Here is a 19,417-nt window from a genome sequence, read left to right as displayed (position 1 = left end):
CTTTGTGGTCCGGGTCAGGGCTCAAGGTCGACCTCACGGGACGGCGGGGGGGGGGGGGGGGGGCAGGGGTCAAGGTCAGACAATCCATAAAACCTGAGCCGGGCAAAGCCATCCGAGGTGCCATTTGCTCAGGATGCCATTAGAAAAGCGAAACAAAACCCCCGAACACAAAAGCTGTGACTTTTGTCACAGGTGAGCTGGAGACTCCGCGGTCCTTTTCCGGAGCGAACTCTTAACTTTCCAGGGAAGCAAACGGTCCCCCTGTCCCCGCACGGCAGCCTCATGTTGTGTCTCCCTGGGACACAGAGGCCCTGGGGACAGCGCGAGAGACGGGTGAGATGGGAGAGAGATCCCCTCCGTCAGGGAGGGGACGATCCAGACCAAGAAAACCGGTACATGGTGCTAAATGCTATAAGGACTCAGAAGTCTGGGGTGCCGTGTCAGATGGGGAGCCCCCTCTAGAGAGGGTGGAAAGGAGCAGCATCCAAGGGGCGACCTCTAAACCCAGAGATGAGAAGGAACCCAACAAGTTAAGGGGGGGTGTGGTAGGAAGAATCTTCCAGGCAGTGGTCACGTGCCTCTGGCCCCAAGCCCGCTGTACTGTAAACCCACGGGGGCCCCGCGGGGTAGGAGGCAGCCCTTGCCGTATCCCGAGATCAGGGGAGGACCTGGGACAGGGTGGCTGGAGCAGGACTGCAAAGGAAAGCCGTCTAGTGATGAGGGTGCTGGATTCCCCCCAGGCCTGAGCCAACCACGCATCCACACGCCCTCTTCCCGGCGATCGGTTCAGGAAGGGGTCGGCCATCCGGTCTGGACCAATGAGGTGAGATACTTCCGGGAAAGCGGTCCTCAAAGCAAAGGGCCACGGAGGAAAAGTGATGCTTCCTCTGTGCACTTGGGCTTTATCCGGTTAGGATGCAATGCCAGGATCTTCAGCAGCCATTCTGTCACCATGAGAGGACAATCAGGAGAATGAGGCCAACGCTGAAATGGCAGCAGGGGGGAAACCCCTGAGTCCTTGGTGACTTTGTCGAACTGTTGAGTTCGGTCGATCCTGGAGCCATCCTAGCCGGGCTTCCCGTTACATGGCACAAACTCACCTTCCAAAAGCCCACCGGGAGAGACTAGGGACTTGACTGGGTCCCCTGTGACTGTACAGACACATTGTACAGCCCATGCAGAATTGTCACAACCCATGCAGAATCCCACGTGCCCCCTTCCTTCTTCCTTCTTCCTCCCCGGGGTCAACGAGTCAGGCCACTTGGCCAGGAGTGGTCAGTGGGGACAGCAGGACACCCCGAGGTTCTTGCCACCCTTTCCAGGCAGACACCGGGCAGAACGCTTTCGCTCGGCAAGAGTGCGGAGAAAGAACAGAAAGCAAGAATCCTTGACCCTTATTATGCAGTGCCTGGTGCAAATAAATCGATCACTTGGCCAAAACAAGCCGTCCCGCCATCTATCACAGTGTGACGGGCACATAAATTCGGAAAGTGACTTCTGCCTGGCCGGGCAGGCAAGGCCCCCGTCCCGGCGGGCAGAGAGGGAAGGTGACAGCCTATCCCTCAGGCCCAGGGTCCTACCTCCTCTTGGAATCAGCTGCCCACTGCTTTCCTGACTTTTATTTACTTACCTTTCATGTTACAAGGCACAGATTTTGTATCAGGGGAAAATGGAAACAGCAAAGGATATTTAAAACAGAGGGATTCAGGGGCGCCGGGCTGGCTCCCTCTGCTCCTCTCCCTGGCTCTACTCTCTCTCTCTCTCTCTCTCCCTCTCTCTCTCTCTCTCAAATTAAAAAAAAAAAAAAAAAAGAGGGATTCATGCAGGACCTTTGTTACATAGTATACAAAACAACTCAGAGACTGACAATAACAAGGAGCCACTGCCCACAGCCCCAGTGTAGGGAGGCGGGTGGAGGGTGGTATTTCTCGGGCCCAGGATCTGGGGTCACCCCGAAGCAGCTGAACCACAGCAAGGCAGGCCGGTGGTAGTAGGGCCACAGATGAGATACAGCCAATGCTTAAGGCCTCATCCCCGGCACAGGGATGGGGAAAAAACACCATGGCTTCTCCCTTCCTCTGCCCTCCAGCCTCCCATCAGGGCCTCCCGCTGTGTGAGCCCAGTGACATGGGAGCAGGGGACATGCTGTCCGCAGGAGTCAGTCCCCTGGAACGTCCCCCAGAGTGGGAGAGGACGGCGGATCCGGGGGTAAACGGGCCCAGGATCAGCACAGGTAGTCACGTCAACCCCCCTCCCCCCCCCAGCCACCCAGCCACACACACAGGTGACTTCTCCATTGTCTCCCATCTCCAACTTACTCTTTTCCTTCCTCTGACTAGATCAAAAGCTGATAGAACCCAAAGCGATGGCAGAAACCTTCCACTGATCTGTTTTTCTTCGATGTTTATTTTTGAGAGAGACAGAGCGTGAGCAGGGGAGGGACAGAGGGAGAGGGAGACACAGAATCTGAGCAGGCTCCAGGCTCCGAGCTGTCAGCAAAGAGCCCGACGCGGGGCTCGAACCCACGAACCGCGAGATCCTGACCTGAGCCGAAGTCGGACGCTTCACCGACTGAGCCACCCGGGCGCCCCTCCATTGATCTGTTCGACAGCTAGCTATTCACTGAGCATCTACTGGGTGCTGGGCCATTATTCTAGGCCCTGAGATCTGCGGAGCTTACGTTCTAATGGGGGGACTGGGAAGTGACATACTATAAACAAGAAGCAAACGAATGAACAAGATAGTCCCAGAGGGGCGGGCACTACAAAGAAAATAAACCAGTGATGCGCAGTGAGAACGAGTTGGCTAGGGTGGTGGGCAGGAAGACGTCCCTGAGCAGGTGACATCCTAGTCAAGGTGGGAGTGATGAAAATAAACCACCTGCGCAGAGAGAAGGTCGAGGCATATTCCAGGTAGGGGGCGCAGCACGTGCAAAGGCCCTGAGGGGAGCACTAAGTTGGCCTGTTGCAAGCATCATAACGGCACTGACAACGTCAAAGGGTCTCAACTTAGCGGTGCTTAAACAAGAAACAGCTTCTTCGCTCGTCTCTCTTTTTTCGACCAAAACGGCAAAGCCCTTCCCAAGTACATTAACAAATGCAAACCGAGAGGGGGTAGATTTGAGGGTTGTGGTGTCAGGGGGCACCCAGCTCCACTGACCAGGACACCAAGCGGGCAGGAAGCAGGCCCCAAGCCAGGATGCACAGCGGACCCCACGTATACCCTTGGATTTCCCATCAAAAATGCTCGTGGTGACGTTTTCTGGACAGTAGAACGGGGGGAGAATGGAATCGTACCAATAGTTTCTAACTTGTCTACAGCGATCAGGCATCACTAAGAGAAAGGATGGCCGCGGGTTCACATCCCAGCTCTGTCACCTTGCGGAAATGTCCCCTGAGCTCTAGGCTCACCCCCCCCCCTTCCCCCAGCAAATGGTGCGTGACGGCACCTGCCCCGGGACTGCCGTGCAGAATAGAACAGAAAACCCTGGCAAGTACTCCACACAGAACACGGCCCACAGCACTTCTGTGAGGTGCCAACTGTGGTGATCTCACCACAGAGAGTCTCAACAACCGACTTCCAGGGTGCTTGTGACTCGGGGGCGCAGACTGACTCACCGAGGACACCGGAAAAATCCAAGGCTGAGGAGTGATCTCAGGCCTGCAGATCGGCCAGAAGGAACAGACATCAGGCAGGAGGGACGGACAAGCGTGTCTGGGACAGAGAGACGCGTGTGTCGACATCAGAGGTACCAGCCGGCACCCCTGACCAGAACTCGAAGCTTTGGCACGACGAGCGGCTGAACGGAGGGTGTCGACCCCACCCCCACCCCCACCAGGGCGGCAGGTGGGGCCCCCGGAGCCTCCGGGCTGACAGAGAACCGGTGAGAAGGCCCCACCCGCCCTGTGGCTGTCCCCACCTCTGGTTCCTCCGCTGCGGAAATTGGGAAATCGGCATCCACTGGGTGGGGGGGTGGGGAGGGGGAACGGCACGGGGGAGCAGGTTTATAACAATAATTCTGGTCATAAAAATGACAATAATCAGGGGCGCCTGGGGGGCTCAGTCGGTTGAGCGTCCGACTTCAGCTCAGGTCACGATCTCGCAGTTTGGGGGTTCGAGCCCCGCGTCGGGCTCTGGGCTGACGGCTCGGGGCCCGGAGCCTGCTTCGGGTTCTGTGTCTCCCTCTCTCTGCCCTTCCCCAGCTCGTGTGCTGTCTCTCCAAATTAATGTTAAAAAAATTAAAATAAAAGTGTAGGCTATCCTGACACAAACGAGGAATTGTCCCATACATCACTCAATTTAAAAAATAATAATAACAATGATCACACTTAGGTAGCCTTTCTCTAAGCCAAGAACTTCACACGCTCACACACCTAATCCATGTACTAGCTCTAAGAGGTAAGCACGGCTATTATGCCCACCTCACTGATGGGGAAACTGAGGCTTGCCCAAGGTCACCCATCGGCCTAATGACCATGCTGGCTCCATTATAATCAGAACTCTGTCACCTGAGGGTTCCGTCATTTGCTGCCCCAAGAGATGAGCCCCAAGTCACCCGATGGCCCAAGACCTAGACACTCCCCCTTCCGCCCCACCCCACCCCCCACCCACATACCTCTAATCACCTGGACCCCGGATTCCCTGAAACAAGGATTCCACTTCAACACAACTGCCCAGCCCCAGTCCCCTGGGGCCAGCCCGGCCTAACTTTCCCTCCCAGGGCCTGGCTGAGGGGCCCACACCCTGCTCTGCTCCCCGACAACCGCAAAGGCCTCTGGACCATCCCTGAGCAGCTCAAGGGTGAAGTCCCCCTGCGTGTCGTGTGTCTGGTGCCCACACAGCCCAGGCACACTCACGGTAACTGGCTTTCGCTGGTGCCCTTCCCTCCTCCCACAATGCCCTTCCCTGCTCCTCACTAAATTCTACTCCCCATCGTCAGGGCCCAGACCCTCGCAGGGTGGGGGGAAGGACGTGGCGGCTCCTGGGAGGGCACGGAGGTGAGGCCCTCAGCCCCAGGGTGAACCATGAGCCACCGCCACTTTGCAATCACCTCCAATGTCACCCGCTCGCCGAACGAGGGCCGCGCAAGGGCAAAGCACCGCCTCACACCTGCTTTCTCAGTTCCCTCCTCCCACCCCTGCGTGAAATTTGGCAGTTTTTGTAACTCTTGGGGGACAATGTTAGTAATTAAGCAACAGCCTCATATGTATTTTTAATGTTTATTTATTTGAGAGAGAGAGAGAGAGAGAGAGAGAGAGAGGGAATGAGTGGGGGAGGGAGAGAGAGGGAGACACAGAGTCCGAAGCAGGCTCCAGGCTCCGAGCCGTCACCACAAAGCCTGACGCAGGCCTTGAACTCGTGAACTGTGAAATCGTGACCTGAGCCGAAGTCCGACGCTCAACCAACCGAGGCACCCAGGTGCCCCAGCCTCAAGCGTATTTTTATTTTTATTTTTTTTTTTTTCAACGTTTTTTATTTATTTTTGGGACAGAGAGAGACAGAGCATGAACGGGGGAGGGTCAGAGAGAGAGGGAGACACAGAATCGGAAACAGGCTCCAGGCTCCGAGCCATCAGCCCAGAGCCTGGCCCAGAGCCTGACGCGGGGCTCGAACTCACGGACCGCGAGATCGTGACCTGGCTGAAGTCGGACGCTTAACCGACTGCGCCACCCAGGCGCCCCTCAAGCGTATTTTTAAATAGTGCTGCTTCCAGGGGCGCTTGGGTGGCTCAGTCGGTTGAGCGTCCGACTTGGGCTCAGGTCACGATCTCACGGTTGGTGGGTTCGAACCCCGCATCAAGCTCTGTGCTGATGTAGTCATCAAGCAGCAACATCTGACTGACAGCCGTCTAGGAAAACTGGTCCACGATGGGGAGAGAGGGAGAACACAACTGAATTTGAAGAGGAAGAGAAGGAAAAAGAGGAGGAGGAGAGGAAGGAGGGAGGGAGATTCATCTGAGTCGGGGTTGCCAACAATCACCGAGAAAGCTAGCGAGGCGGCCCCGGCTAATACCCAGGGGGGACTGGAACCACCGTCAATTGGCAGCTGCTAGCAGGGGTCAAGGGCGGATGCGGGGCGGGCTCACGACACCCCCTGCTGGAAGCAGCCAGCCACTGCCGAAGAAAGAAGGTGGGCATTCACTCCGACAGAAGAGCCAGGCGCCTGCTTCCAAGCTAGAGGGCCTGGTTAACGAGTTTTCTCCCTCGCTGAAACGACATCTGTCGTAACTTGGCTGGAGCCGGCCGACCTTTTATCTGTTACCTCCACCTGATCTGCTACGCAAAGTCACAACAGAGACGACGCAGGACAAGCTCAGGGATGCTCACCGCTGCCGAGCATATAATGCTAAAACGTGGGGGGGCGGGGAAGGGGTAGCAGGAGGGACAAATGTCCTGGTGTGAGAGAACTGCCTAAGAGAATGAGATGTATGTAGGCACTGGCGCTCCAGGCCCCTATCAAAGTGGTGCAGAACTCTAGTGACTCGGGCGAGCGTTCGGAACATATTGCATTCTACAACGGAATGTATACGATATTTCAGCTTTTGCAAAAAAAAAAGGAGTGCATTTTTATGCACGTGTGCCTGAAAAAATGCGGAAGATGTCTCTGAACAAGCGACATCCTCAAGACGGAAGTGATGAAAAAAGAATCACCCCTGCAGAGAGAAGGTCTAAGGCAGGGGGTCACAGCAGGTGCAAAGGCCCTGAGGTGAACACCGGCCTGGCTTGCCGTCATTGATACGTCAAAGGGTCTCGATTCAGTGGTGCCCTCACACCTGGTTCCGTCCTCCTCCAGCTCATCACCTGCCGCTCCCCCCACCTCCTTCCCAGCCTCACTGGCTTTGCTGTCCCACAAACAACCTCAGCCACTCCTAGACCAATCGCTTTCATGCGCTATTCCCTCCACCCAGAATGTTCCTCTTCCCCTGCCAAAAAAAGTTTTTCGTGTTTGTCCCCTTACCATATTTCTAGTTTTGAGAGAGGCAGCATGAGCACAAGCAGGGGAGGGGCAGAGAGAGAGGAAGAGAGAGGATCCCAAGCAGACTCCACGCTATCAGCACACAGCCCGATGTGGGGCTCGATCCCACGAACCGTGAGATCATGACCTGAGCCAAAATCAAGAGCTGGACGCTTAACCGACCGAGCCAGCCAGGCGCCCCTGTTCCCTTATCGTTTAGGGGCTCCTGGGGGGCTTGGGCAGTTAAGTGTCCCACTTTGGCTCAGATGATGATCTTGTGGTCCGTGAGTTCGAGCCCCGCGTCGGGCTCTGTGCTGGACAGCTTGGAGCCTGGCACCTGCTTCAGATCCTGTGTCTCCCTCGCTCTCTGCCCCTCCCCCACTTGCACTCAGTCTCTTGCTCCCTCTAAATAAATAAATAACCATTAAAAAAAAATTAAGAGCATTTCAACATGTGTAAATAAATAAGTAAATAAATCTCGGTTCAAATGCCACCCCCTCCCCCTCCTCAGGGAGAGAATTCCTGCTGACTCTTGCAAAAGCAGCCAGCCAGTCCCTTTCAGTGCCGTACTTTAATTCTCCTGCCACACCTGTCACGGACCCAGTTCCCTATTTACTTTGTGTGTTGCCTATCTCCCGCTGAAGAAGGCCAGCTCCACGAGAGAACACCTTGTCTATCTGGCACACTGAGAGCTGGGAAAGAACTCGGAACGCAGTAGGCATCCGTACATTTGTGGATAGAAGGATGGGTGGGTGGGTGGAAGGAAGGAAGGATAGAGGGATGGATGGGTGGGAAAGTGGTGGGTGGAAGGAAAGATGGTGGGATGAGGGGACAGGACGCTGGCTGGGTAAATGGGGGGGTGAGTACAAGGACAGAAGGAGGAAGGATGTGGGGCACCCGGGTGGCTCGATCGGTTAAGCCTCCGACCTCAGCTCAGGTCACGATCTCGCGGTTCGTGGGTTCGAGCCCCGCATCGGGCTCTGGGCTGACAGCTCAGAGCCTGGAGCCCGCTTCGGATCCTGTGTCTCCCTCTCTCTCTCTGCCCCTCTCCCATTCGCTGTCTCAAAAATAAAATTAAAAACATGAAAAAAAATTTTTTAATGTTTTTTTTAAAAAAAGGAGGAGGGAAGATGTCAAATCCCAAGAGGAGGCTACCGGACTGAGCTGATATTGTTGCTGCTAAACACTTCGCATCTGTGTTTGAAGGGCTGCTCTACTCTCTCTCTCTCTCTTCCTTCCTTCCTTTCTTGGGAGAAAGCGAGAGAGTGAGAGCGAGAGAGTGAGAGCGAGAGAGAGAGAGAAGGCGAGAGAGATTCTCAAGCAGATTCTGCATGCCCAGTGCAGAGCCTGACATGGGGCTCGATCCCAAAAACCGTGAGATCATGACCTGAGCCGAAATCAAGGGTCCCAGGTGCCCGACACCCTCCTGATAGGGACTTTGGCTGCCAAGTGACCGAGGCCAGCATCCCTAAACCTCCGAATCAGACTCCACAATCGTCTTAACCCATCACCAAACACCCATATTTAATGACCTCCCCACCTGATGTGTGGCCCCCCCGGCTGGCGATTTAGCGGCTTCATCGCCGGCCCTGACAATCATGCCGTTCGGAGCGCTAACTTCTCCTCCCACCGGCCGCCGGGCCCCTCTGCGCTCTGGCCTTCGTCCAAAACACATCGCTTCTCTGCTTGTGACGCCGGGGAGCCATCTGCGGCTCCCAGAGCAGGTGCAAATTCCGGGCCACTCCGAGTCCTCCGCACCCTGGGCCTCGCCTCGCTCCCCAGCCTCATTCTTCAGTTGCGTTCAGGAAGATTCCTCTCTCATTGGAGAGCACAGCCCGCTGCCCCGGACCGCCAAGCCCCTGGACGCGCTGTCCTCTCGGGCCAGCCACCGTTAGGTCTTCTCTCCATCTTGGGAGTGGCCCTCCTTCCTGGTGCTCACGCGGCACGGCAGCCCCGCCGGGCTCTCAAAGACGCCCCCTTCCCTGCAGGAGCCGCTGTCACCTCCTGCCCACGGCTGTCCTTCCGTCCTGTCCACGTCCTCGCAGGACCCACCCCCGCCCCCAGCCCAGAGACCCAGGAGGAACGCACGCCAGCCTTTCCCTCGTGCCTCTTACCCCATCCACTGCCAGTGTCAGCTGCCCCCCCTCCCGCCTCCGCCCTCCCTGCCACCACCAGGTCCCCTCCCTCCGACGCGGATGAGGGAGGGGCCCCCACGCTCACCGCCCCATCCCCCTCCTGGCTCCGTCCGCTTGGCCCCACGGCAGCCAGACAGCCAGACCTCAGCAGAGCCTTAACCTGGTCCCAGTAGGCCGCCACTGCCCCGAGAACAAAATCCCTAAACCTCTCCTTGGCTCACAAGGCCTCTCTGGTCTACCCCTTGCAGGTGACTCCACCCCCCCCAAATTCTGCCTGTTGCTACATGGGCTTCCTTTTCATCGCTTCCTCTCAGCTCCCCCGGCTTTCGCAGAGGCTCAGGACATTCTTTCGGATCATCTTGGCCTGGAACACCCTACTCGTCGTTGATATCACACCCTCCCCTTAACCCGAATAGTAGCGACGGGAGCTAACGTCCGAGAACTTCTATGTGCCAGTCACGGCGCTAAGTGCTTTACAGGCAGAGCCTGTTGGGTCATCAGAGCAACTCTAGGAAGGAGGGACGGTTGTTATCCCCGTTTTACAGGTGAGGAAGCTGAGGCAGAGAGCTCAAGGGACTGGCTCGCTCTAGAGCCACCCCAGAGGCGGTCCTACCCCCTCCGGAAATCCCTATCTACCCCAGTCCAGGCTTATTGCCTCCTCGGCTGAGCCCTCCCCCACCCCCCATCCCCCCATAGCTGGTACTCGTTCTGAGCAGAGCACCTAACGTCTGCATCATAAATCCCATATGGAAGATTCCTGCAAATGTGGCCAGCGACAATCCTTCCCAACCCTGTATGCTCCTGGCACCGAGAAGTGGTCCCTTGGGGCGCCTGGGTGGCTCAGTCGGTTAAGCATCCGACGTCAGCTCAGGTCACGATCTCACGGTTTGTGAGTTCGAGCCCCGAGTGGGGCTCCGTGCTGTCGGTGAAGAGCCTGCTTCGGATCCTCTGTCTCCCTCTCTCTGTACCTCCCCCGCCTGTGTTCTATCGCTGTCAAAAACAAATAGACTCTTTAAAAATTTTTTAAAAATTAAAAAAAAAAAAAGCGGCCCCTTGGGCTGGTTTGTGACTTCGTTAACCCAACAGCATATACAGTGAAAAGGAAAAAATCAGCCGCTCTCACCTCCTCTCTCAGAGCCCGGCTGCCAAGCTGTGAGGAGGGGCCCCGCGGAGAAGAGTCCCGGAGAACAGCCACCTTGGACGTTCCAGCCCCGGCCGAGCTCTGTGCCGAGCTCCCAGCTGCGGGACTGGACTCAGGTGGGACCCACAGAACCATCCAGCTGAACTCCAGCTGGCCCCCGAACCGTGAGAAAATCACAAATTGTTTTAAGCCCCTGGCTCAGGGCATCTTTCAGAGCCTCGGTTTTCCCAACTGCGGGGGACACGGGATACCGATTCCTACCTTCGGGGAGTGTTACAAGGACTAAGCACAAGTGCCTTGCAAATGGTCATTTGCTGGCTGCCGGTTTTTAACTCTGGATCAGCCAAGAGAACAAACCTTCCGCTGGACCCCGGCCCAGGCACTTAGGTCCCCAAACCGCCCAGACGCACAACTCTCTGTTCCCTTCCCCGACTCGTCCTTCTGTATCCTGCCTGGTGCTGGGCTCCCCTGGCCAGGCCCGTGGGGGTGGCGACAGGCATGGGGCCAGAGCAGCAGGTGGGGGCCGGTGAAGGGGTCCGGAGAAATGGCTCCATCCGGAGGCACATCTCTGTCCGGGGAAAGCCGCAGCTTAGATGCAGGAGACTGGCTGGCAAATGGATTGTCACCTCCCGTCTCCATTAAAGGATGGTTTGACCCGGACCTGCTCCCATGCGGGAGAAATGAGAAACAAGCGATATTCCCACTGGAAAACACCCTCGGATCATCTATCCCAGGAGCCACAGCTTTGAATGCCTCCGGGGCCAGGCGGGTGATTGACCGAAGAACACAGACAAGTGCGGGACGCAGAAGTGAGGGGCGTAGGGTAGTGTCTGCCCGTGGCCTGTGGTTATTTCAGCGCCTTGTTCATTTCAGTTTAAATCTAACCTGCATACACACGGCAAGAGTGGGTAACTCGGACCGTAGAATCGCGACTGCCCGCGGCTGGGAGAGTGGGGGCAGCCTGGGAGTGACTGTTAGCAGGCACCTGTTTACTTTCCGGGGTGATGAGAAGGTTCCAGAACTGGACGGGGTGATGCTTGCCCAGCTCTGCGAACACACGAAAACCCACTCAGTTTTACACACTTGAAGTGGGTGGATTTTAGAGCGTGAGAGCTACAGCTCAACGACACTGTTCAAACAACGGGAAGGATGTAGGAGAAAAAGGCCAGAGCTCGATGAATTTTCAGCAAGTGCCTCCTGTACCCCCCCTCACTCAGATGAGAGGCAGAACCCTGCCAGCGTCCCAAATCACCCCCCGATGCTCCAATTCATCTTCTGCCCCCCACCCCCCCCGACCCACTCTTTAAAGGAAACCATGATTCTGACCTCGGACAGTATCCTAGTTTTGCCCGTTCCGGTCCATCGTAGGATGGAACCATTCAGCGCGTGTATTCCTTCACGTCCGGCTTCTTTCACCCATGTCGGTTTCTGGCTCGGGACCAGTCTTCACGGCTGCGGAGGATTCCACTCTGTGAACACACAGTGAGCAATTTATCCACGCTCGTGGGCATTCGGGCACCTCTGTGTTGGAGCGACTCCCAGGAGAGCGGCCGCGGACATCCTTCCGGGCCGCACTCGCCAAACCTCAACGTACTCATCTGTAAAATGGAACCATAGTAACACCTCTGGCGTTGGAAAGCACCCCGCACAGTGCCTGGCTCCTGAGTGCCCGCTGGACGGGAGTAACGATGGGTGTTGCCAGCGCTGGTCAGGCTTTCTCACCCTGCGTCTGTCCCCTTTCACCAAAACCCATTCACACTGGGAACCCCTGACTGCTAACGATGAATGCTGGTTAGCACTGACAGCTTCTGAGAAGAACTCACAGGGCTAAGTTTTAACATCAACCCGCAGAAAGTCAGTTCCCTTTATGCCCCTCCAAACCCCGAGAGACAGTTACTTGGACGGCTGTGTTGCGTTACAAAACAGTTACATTAATCATGCACTTCTACCTTGAAACTGCTCTTTGGCCCCTGTATTCGTCGTTTCAACGTGTCACATTCTCTAATTGTCCTGAGGTCGAGTCAGCAGTCACAGTTGAGAAGTTTGTAATTTATAGCAAACGCGGAAAAATGCAAGTCTTTAATTTTATTAAAGTCGAGTTTCCATCAAAAGCAAAAACCAAAACACCAAAAACCCACAAGAAAAAGAAAGAGAAAACAAAAGAATCCGCCCGCGAGCTTGCAAAGCCCAGAGTCGTGTCCATAGCGCCCTTCTGCAGAAGGTTAATGTTTGAAATGTCTTTCTAGTTACATTTCGAAATGGCTTCATGCGCCATTAACCGCTTTGTAGAGGCATGAATTTTCCCGGGGCACCGGTTTTGCCAAGGAGGGTGATGGCCCTCGAAGGGAAACGGAAGGCTGGAGGGTGCGATGTCCCATAAAACCCAGGTTTCAGGACCATGGAGAAGATTAAGCTCCCTCATTGTGCATTTCAAGTGGTCTCTGGGGACGCCTTTTAATCTGCAGGTGAAAGCTGCTGATTCCCAGGGTGATGACAAGCAATCGGGTTCCAAATGGTCTAGAAAAGAAACCCAGCCGGCCCCATGGCTTTTTTTTTTTTTTTTAATTCCCTCTCATTCGAGGCATCTGATGTGGACTTAGCATAATTAAACTGGTGACAAGGGCCACAAGATAAAACAGCTATCTGAGGGAGGGATTTTTTTCCAGCTGGGCTAAAGGATCAATTAAATCCCCGGGCTGAGATATCAAATCATTAGCACCTCCCTAATCCAAAGGCTGCTCAACTCTGCCAGGAAGTGGGGAAAAGGGGCACAAAGACCCTAGGGTTGGTGCTGACCCGGGGAGCCAGTCTGGGAGTGCAAATAGGGCAGGAGGGTCCCTGGGGTCAAGGTCCTGAGGCGTCTGGCTCTCCCCTGGTGAACTCCAAGAGCCGGGCCCACCGAACAATCTTACAGAACCAAACGTGCACTGACGCCGGATGCTGTCCCCATTTCTCTGGAGTGGTAGAGTCTGCCTGACTGCACAAACCTGAGATGGCCTCAGACCCCAAATCGCACGCCCCTGCCCTCTGACAGGGTGGTTGTTAAATGCCTGCAAAACCCTCAAAGTGGGACCCGTCCCTCTGGGTCGCTGTTTCCTCATCTGTAACATGAGAGCAAACAATCCACACACACACACACACACACACGCCCTGGGAAAGCTGCGGGAAGTACGTGAGGAACAGCAAAGCCCCTGGTCTAAGGCGGAGCTCATCAGACATCACCTCTCCCCCTTAACCCTTCATCTGAGTGGTGGCTGTGTTTTATTTCTTTAAACCCAGAGCAGGGGTAGAGCTTGGAGGTTAAGGGAGACTGGCTCTGTGGACCATTCCTCCGAACCTTCCCAGCATGAACAATTTCTACGTCTGTCCGCTCAGGCCAGCATGTGGCCCACGCATCCCAGAATGGCCGTACGGGAGGTGCACGTATAGAAATCTTGCCACGTCAGTTAGCAAACAGCCCATCCTCCCTCCACCCCAAGTGCCCTCCCCCACCAGCCTCCATGACGCCTCCCCTCAGATTCCCCAGAGGAACTGAGGGGCTCACCCCAGGGAGCAGGAGCCTCTGGGACCCTACGGCCCCCTGGATCCACCCTGATTGGCCAGTGCCACGCTGCTGGGCTCACCGACACACTCAGCAGGGATGCGGGCATGACTATCCCCCGTTCATCGAGGGGAAGCAACGGGGGTGCCCAGAGGGGAGGAAACCAGCTCAAGGGCAATCTTCCAGGAAGTGACAGACCCAGGACCTGAACACAGGGGCTGCTTGACTCCTGGAGGCCAGACGGGAGCAGGCGCGGCGTCTGAGGGACACGATGAACGCATCCCAAGCCTTGCTCGCGGTACACCCCACCCCTCACCTGGTCGGAATCCTGCCTCCGCCATTGACAAGCTATGTCACTGCAGGCAAGTAACCTAAGCCCTTCGGCTTTAGCGTCCTTCTTTGCAACAAAACCAAACGAAACCCAGAGCTTTCTCACCTACTGGCACTCAGAGCCACGTCATTCTTGCAGCACAGCACGGTGTCATTCTGTCCTATGCATTTGTAGATGGTCCGGAGCCTCAGTCCCCTAGATATCAATAGCACACGCCCCCACCTTTGATCAGGACCATCAAAACGGACTCCGGACGTCCCCTTGGTGGCAAAATCATCCCCAGTTGACAATCCCTACCTTATTAAGGTTATTCTCAGGGTAACAGCTTACAGAGAGAGCCTGATGTCCTTACCTTGTTCATCAGTGAGGACTGGATTTGCCTGCAAGTAACAATGTCTCGAACAGGCAGCTGCTTGGCTCTCTTTCACAGGAAAGGCCAAATGTTAGCAGTTCAAGGCTGCACCGGTGGCTCTGCTCCATTCCTTCATTCCTGACCTTTGACCTCGCCCACAGGGACCAAGGTGACAGCTGAAGGCAAGAGTATGGAGAGAGAGATGAGGGAGAATGGGAAAGGCAGAGGTCACAGGTCCGCCAGCCATCCCTTCAAATAGATCCCCAGGTGGGGCCCCTGGGTGGCTCAATCAGTTGAGCGTCTGACTTGGGCTCAGGGCGCAATCTCACAGCTCGTGGGTTAGAGTCGGCGTCGGGCTTTGCTCTGACAGAGCGGAGCCTGCTTCGGATCCTCTGTCTCCCTCGCTCTCTGCCCCTCCCCAGCTTGTGCTCTCTCCCTCTCCAAAAATAAACATAAAAAATAATAGTCAAAAAAAGATTCCCCAGGTGCTGCCCCGTTGACCCTCTACTGACATCCCATTGGCCAGAACTTGGTCACATGGCCACACCTAGCTGCAAGGGAGGCTGGGAAATGTAGTCTTTATTCTGCATGGGCACATGCCAGGCTGACATTATACTGCTGTGCAAGAGAAGAGAATTGGCTACATAGGTCGTGAAATCTCCTGGGCCTGCTGCAGTCAGGAAATGGATTAAAGCCAAAGGCTGTCAGCACCACCAGGCTAGGAGGGCGATAATCCTTGGAACATCTGGCCCATTACATTTAATAAACCATGAGGCAAGAAATGTTAGCACAGCACACAGGAAATGAACACACATGCTACTCCTCTTTCAAAAGAAATCCTGAAAAATGCTGCAGAGCCTGTACCCTTTATAACCTACTCACTCCCCCTACCCCCCACCTGCCTCCATGTTCCACGTGAACTTTCAGTGACAGGGAGGGAACATGGCACACTGGCCGGGAATCTGGGGGACTGATTTCCATTCTGCCTCCCAGGGGCAGCATGACTTAGATCAGTCTCCGTGCTATCCGGGCCTCAGTTTGCTGTCCTGTAAACAGGGCCAATATTGGCCATCAAAATCAGATATATTTGTGTGCATGCATCTTGTAAATTCCTTAGCGGCACCGTCCGATAGAACCTTCTGTGATGATGGAACGTTCTAGATCTGCACTGTCCAATATGGCAGCCACCAGCTCCCCCCATGTGGCTACTGGTCACAGCAGCATCACTCACAACAGCCAAATGGTGAAGCAGCCCGGATGTCCAGCGACAGACGAACGGATAAACGAAATGAGGTATATACACACCATGGGGTATTATTCAGCGTTAAAAAGGAACGGAACTCTGACACCTGCTGCAACATAGATAAACCTTGAGGACAGTATGCCAAATGAAATATGCCAGTCACAAAAAGACAAATACTGTATAATTCCACTCCTGTGAAGGACCTGAAATCATCAGATTCATAGAGACAGGAAGTAAAATGGTGGCGGCAGGGGCTGGGGTGGGGGAGGGGAAGGGGGAAGTTATCATTTAATGGGAACAGAGTTTCAGTTATGCAAGTGAAAAGTTCCCGAGCCGATGGTGACGGCGGCCCAACAGGTGAATATGCTTCATGCACTTAAAAATGGTTAAAATGGTACATTTTAGGTGATGCCTATTTTTATTGATACGGTTGGTAATATTGATACATATATTTTTATATGATTTTTTTGACAAGGACCCCAAAGGACTCTGAAACTCATCGGCACGATGAGAAAATGGTAACAGAATGAGGTGGGAGACCCCGCCTGGATCCGGGTGGGGTGAAGGCTGAAGCACAAAGAGCAAAAATCCAGATGTCTGAGGAGGATTTAGGGGCACCAGGACCGCAGGATGACGTCATCAACCACGCTGAGCCCAGGAGCTAAAAACAGACGAACCATTTCTAGAACAGGGACCTTTTTCGTCTCTAGAACGGGGACCTTTATCGTCTCCTCCTTGGTGCTATTAAGGCTGCAACGTGGGTCTTAATGTTAAAATAAAACAACGTGAAAATAAAAGGTCACCCAGTCCTCAAGGTGATCTTGCCTGGACAATACGGCGGCCTGGAGATGTGGCTGCTTCAGGGGCCCCAAATATGGGCTGACTCTGAATCTGATGCTCGGTTTTGTTTGGGATGGCAGGCATTTCAATTCTCTTCTTCGCGTTTAAATATGCAAAATCTTACATCAAATCTGTACTTCCAGTTCCATTGAACAAATAAGAAAATCTGTCATTGTGGAGCCTGCTCTCCCACGTGGCACCGACAAGCTGCTGTGGAACAGTGGCAACCCTGGGTTGGGGGGGGGGGCGTCACCTTCCTCAGTTGACAAGCCCCACGAACTTCCTATCGTCTCCCCAAGAACAACAGATGCTAAGAATGTCTGATATAGACAGGAAATTGACAGATAATCTCCCTAAAGCCCATTATAGAGGTCGGGAAATTGGAGCCCAAAGAAAATAAACAAGTGGGGTGGGGTTCAGAGTCATGGATGAGCCGCACTGAAAGGAGAAAATCAGGTCTCTGAGATCCCATTCCTTATTCCTAGCTGTTTTCATGGACTTAAAACACACGTGTGCGCACAGCCCAGTGCCCCCGGCAACAGTAGCAGCGGTGGGATGTTTACTGATCACTTGCTACAAACCCAGGAGGTGCCCATTAGGCTTCCCCTTACAACACTACTCTCAGCCCGAGGGGATGACTGGGGACGTGGAGGCTGAGTCTACAGGTGAAGCGTCCTGCCTGAAGCCACTCAGCTGAGGTTTCTGTGTGGGTCTGTCCAATTATCCAGTGCTTAACCACAGTTGCAAATTCTACCCCATTAAGCGACAGTTAGCATCTCACCCTCTAAAAATTACATCAACCCCAGGCGTTTCATAGCGTCGAGCTGGGAAGACAATTGGACTTGATGATTCTAAGCTCAAATGGAAATCTGGCTTCCCCACGCGCACAGGATCACAACTGTGCTGTGGGAACCCATTCAATCGCCTCCTTATAGTGTTGTTACTATCAGTTAACTCCATAACGAACAGCCCACGCTCTACCCAAAGCAACAGTAAGTCTTCCTTGTAAATCCTAATAGCTTAAGCGTCCCCATCGACACCGTGGGATTTATTTTCCTTTCTAAATACATTTGCGAATGGTTGTTTCCCAGCCACAAATCAATATATCGTAAATCGGGAAAGCCAGAGCCGCGGACACCCTCACTGAACGCTTTCTGCAGGAATGAACATTTTCTTCTATTGAACTGGCCCCAGAGGAACAGTGGACCTAAAAGTCCTAGAGGCTCTGAACTGGACTTGAGTTTCCTCTTCTGGTCTTTTGGAGCTGTGTGACCCAGTGCCTGGCACTCAACCTCTCTGGGCCTGGGCATCCTTTTCTGGCAGATCGGAGGGCTACAGCCATGTCAGAGACCCGCCCAACCGAGTAAGACGGGCGCACATCGCCCAAGTCTGTAAATTATAATGCCTTATGCAGCTGCTACTTATCTTTCGTCCCGCAGGAAGAGCATGCTGCCGGTTTTTGACAATTTCGACTCCTGGTTTTTGCTCCAGGTTTATACTGTCTCCGGTTCCAGTGCTTTCCTTAAATAATTAATTTCGCTTCATACTTTAATCTTCAAAGCCCTCGACACCTGCCGTCGGAGTAAGATGGCGCCACTTAACGCAATTACATTCCTGCTACGGCTAAATTAAAGGCCACCCTCACAGCTTGGAAAATGGCAACTGAAGGTTTCAGGATGATTACTGACCTTCTAGAAGGGAGCTGCATCCAAATGACAGAGATGACGGGCTGGGGTGGGGTTCAACACTTAAGGAAGTGCCACTCCCCTGACCTTTAACCTCCTCAGCCTGGGCGCACCAGCAGGCTCGGGCCCAGCAGCACCTGCGCAGGCTGGGGGCGGGGCGGGGCGCAGGGCTGGGGGCGGGGCTGGAGGAGGAGCGTGGGAGGGGCGGGGCATTCCTCGGGAGCCCGTGCCGAGGGCTCACTCCGGAAGCTTCCATTACTCCTTCGCTACTTGCCTGCTTGGCCACCAGAGAGGGTCCTGTCTGAGGGCGCTGTGCGACATCATGTGTCTTTCGGTTGGGTGGGATGGGGCCGCTGAGTGCTCCAGGAGCAAAGGAGGGCCTGGAGAGAATTACTCCGCCCTGTGACTCGGAGATGGGACAGCCTGGTGTGCCAGAGAGAGCAGGGTCTCTGTAAGGTGGCCCTCCTGGTCTTCCCAGCCCCAAAGGCCCACCGGTATGCTTTTTGCTGTGCTTTGTGTGTTCTCCATGGTGATCATAAAAGTCTAGTTCCAGTGCGTTCCAGAAGGCCCCTGTGGGCAGGTGGTCTCACCACTGCCACTTTCAGCCCCAAGAAAAGGAGTCATCGGGTCCTCTGCACCAGTCAGCTGGCCCTAGGCCTCAGCTTTATTTGCAAAAAAATAAAATAAAAATTCACCGTTTAAGGCACAAAAAAATATATTTGCACGTTGATTTTACTATATTATGTTTACGAGGATGGGGCGGTACAGCAGGATTTCAAAGGGCAGGGACTCAGGTGTCAGACCCACCATCACCCCTGTGCGGCCTTGGACGAGTTGCTTAACCTCTCTGAACTTGTTTCCTCACCTGTAAGAAGATCACGAGGAGTCCCTAGCTCAAAGTTGTTGGGAGGGCTGAGGTCGCCACGCAAGGTGGGCAGCACGCCCTCCAGCCTTCACGACGAAGTGGGTCCAAGCAGGTCCGGAGATCCGCGTGACCAGATGGTCGTGGATTCCTTACTGCACGGAGAGCACGCCTTGGACTTTTTTACGCAACATTTGGGAAAATATGTGAAAACAACACGTGCCCGTTGTAGAACATTTAGAAAATGCGGGAAATTACTCGGAAGAAAATAAATCTTGTTTCCTGTGATGCCCCCACCATCGCTCCAGTGACGGGCCATTCATAAGTGTCCTG

General features: G+C 54.5%; 1 long non-coding RNA gene across 1 annotated transcript; it reads right to left on the bottom strand.

Moving 5' to 3' along the window:
- Positions 1-11,559: 11,559 nt before the first annotated feature.
- LOC122234185 lies at positions 11,560-18,340 on the bottom strand. Its single transcript, XR_006211960.1, has 3 exons — positions 18,226-18,340; positions 14,455-14,630; positions 11,560-11,699 (listed from the first exon to the last, which is right to left on the bottom strand). It is a non-coding gene; the product is annotated as an uncharacterized LOC122234185 (long non-coding RNA).
- Positions 18,341-19,417: the final 1,077 nt, after the last annotated feature.

The sequence above is a fragment of the Panthera tigris genome, chromosome E2 (genome assembly GCF_018350195.1).
Source record: "Panthera tigris isolate Pti1 chromosome E2, P.tigris_Pti1_mat1.1, whole genome shotgun sequence".
Lineage (NCBI taxonomy): Eukaryota > Metazoa > Chordata > Mammalia > Carnivora > Felidae > Panthera > Panthera tigris.
Note: the sequence above shows the minus strand (reverse complement) of the source record. Positions and strands in the feature narration are given on the sequence as shown.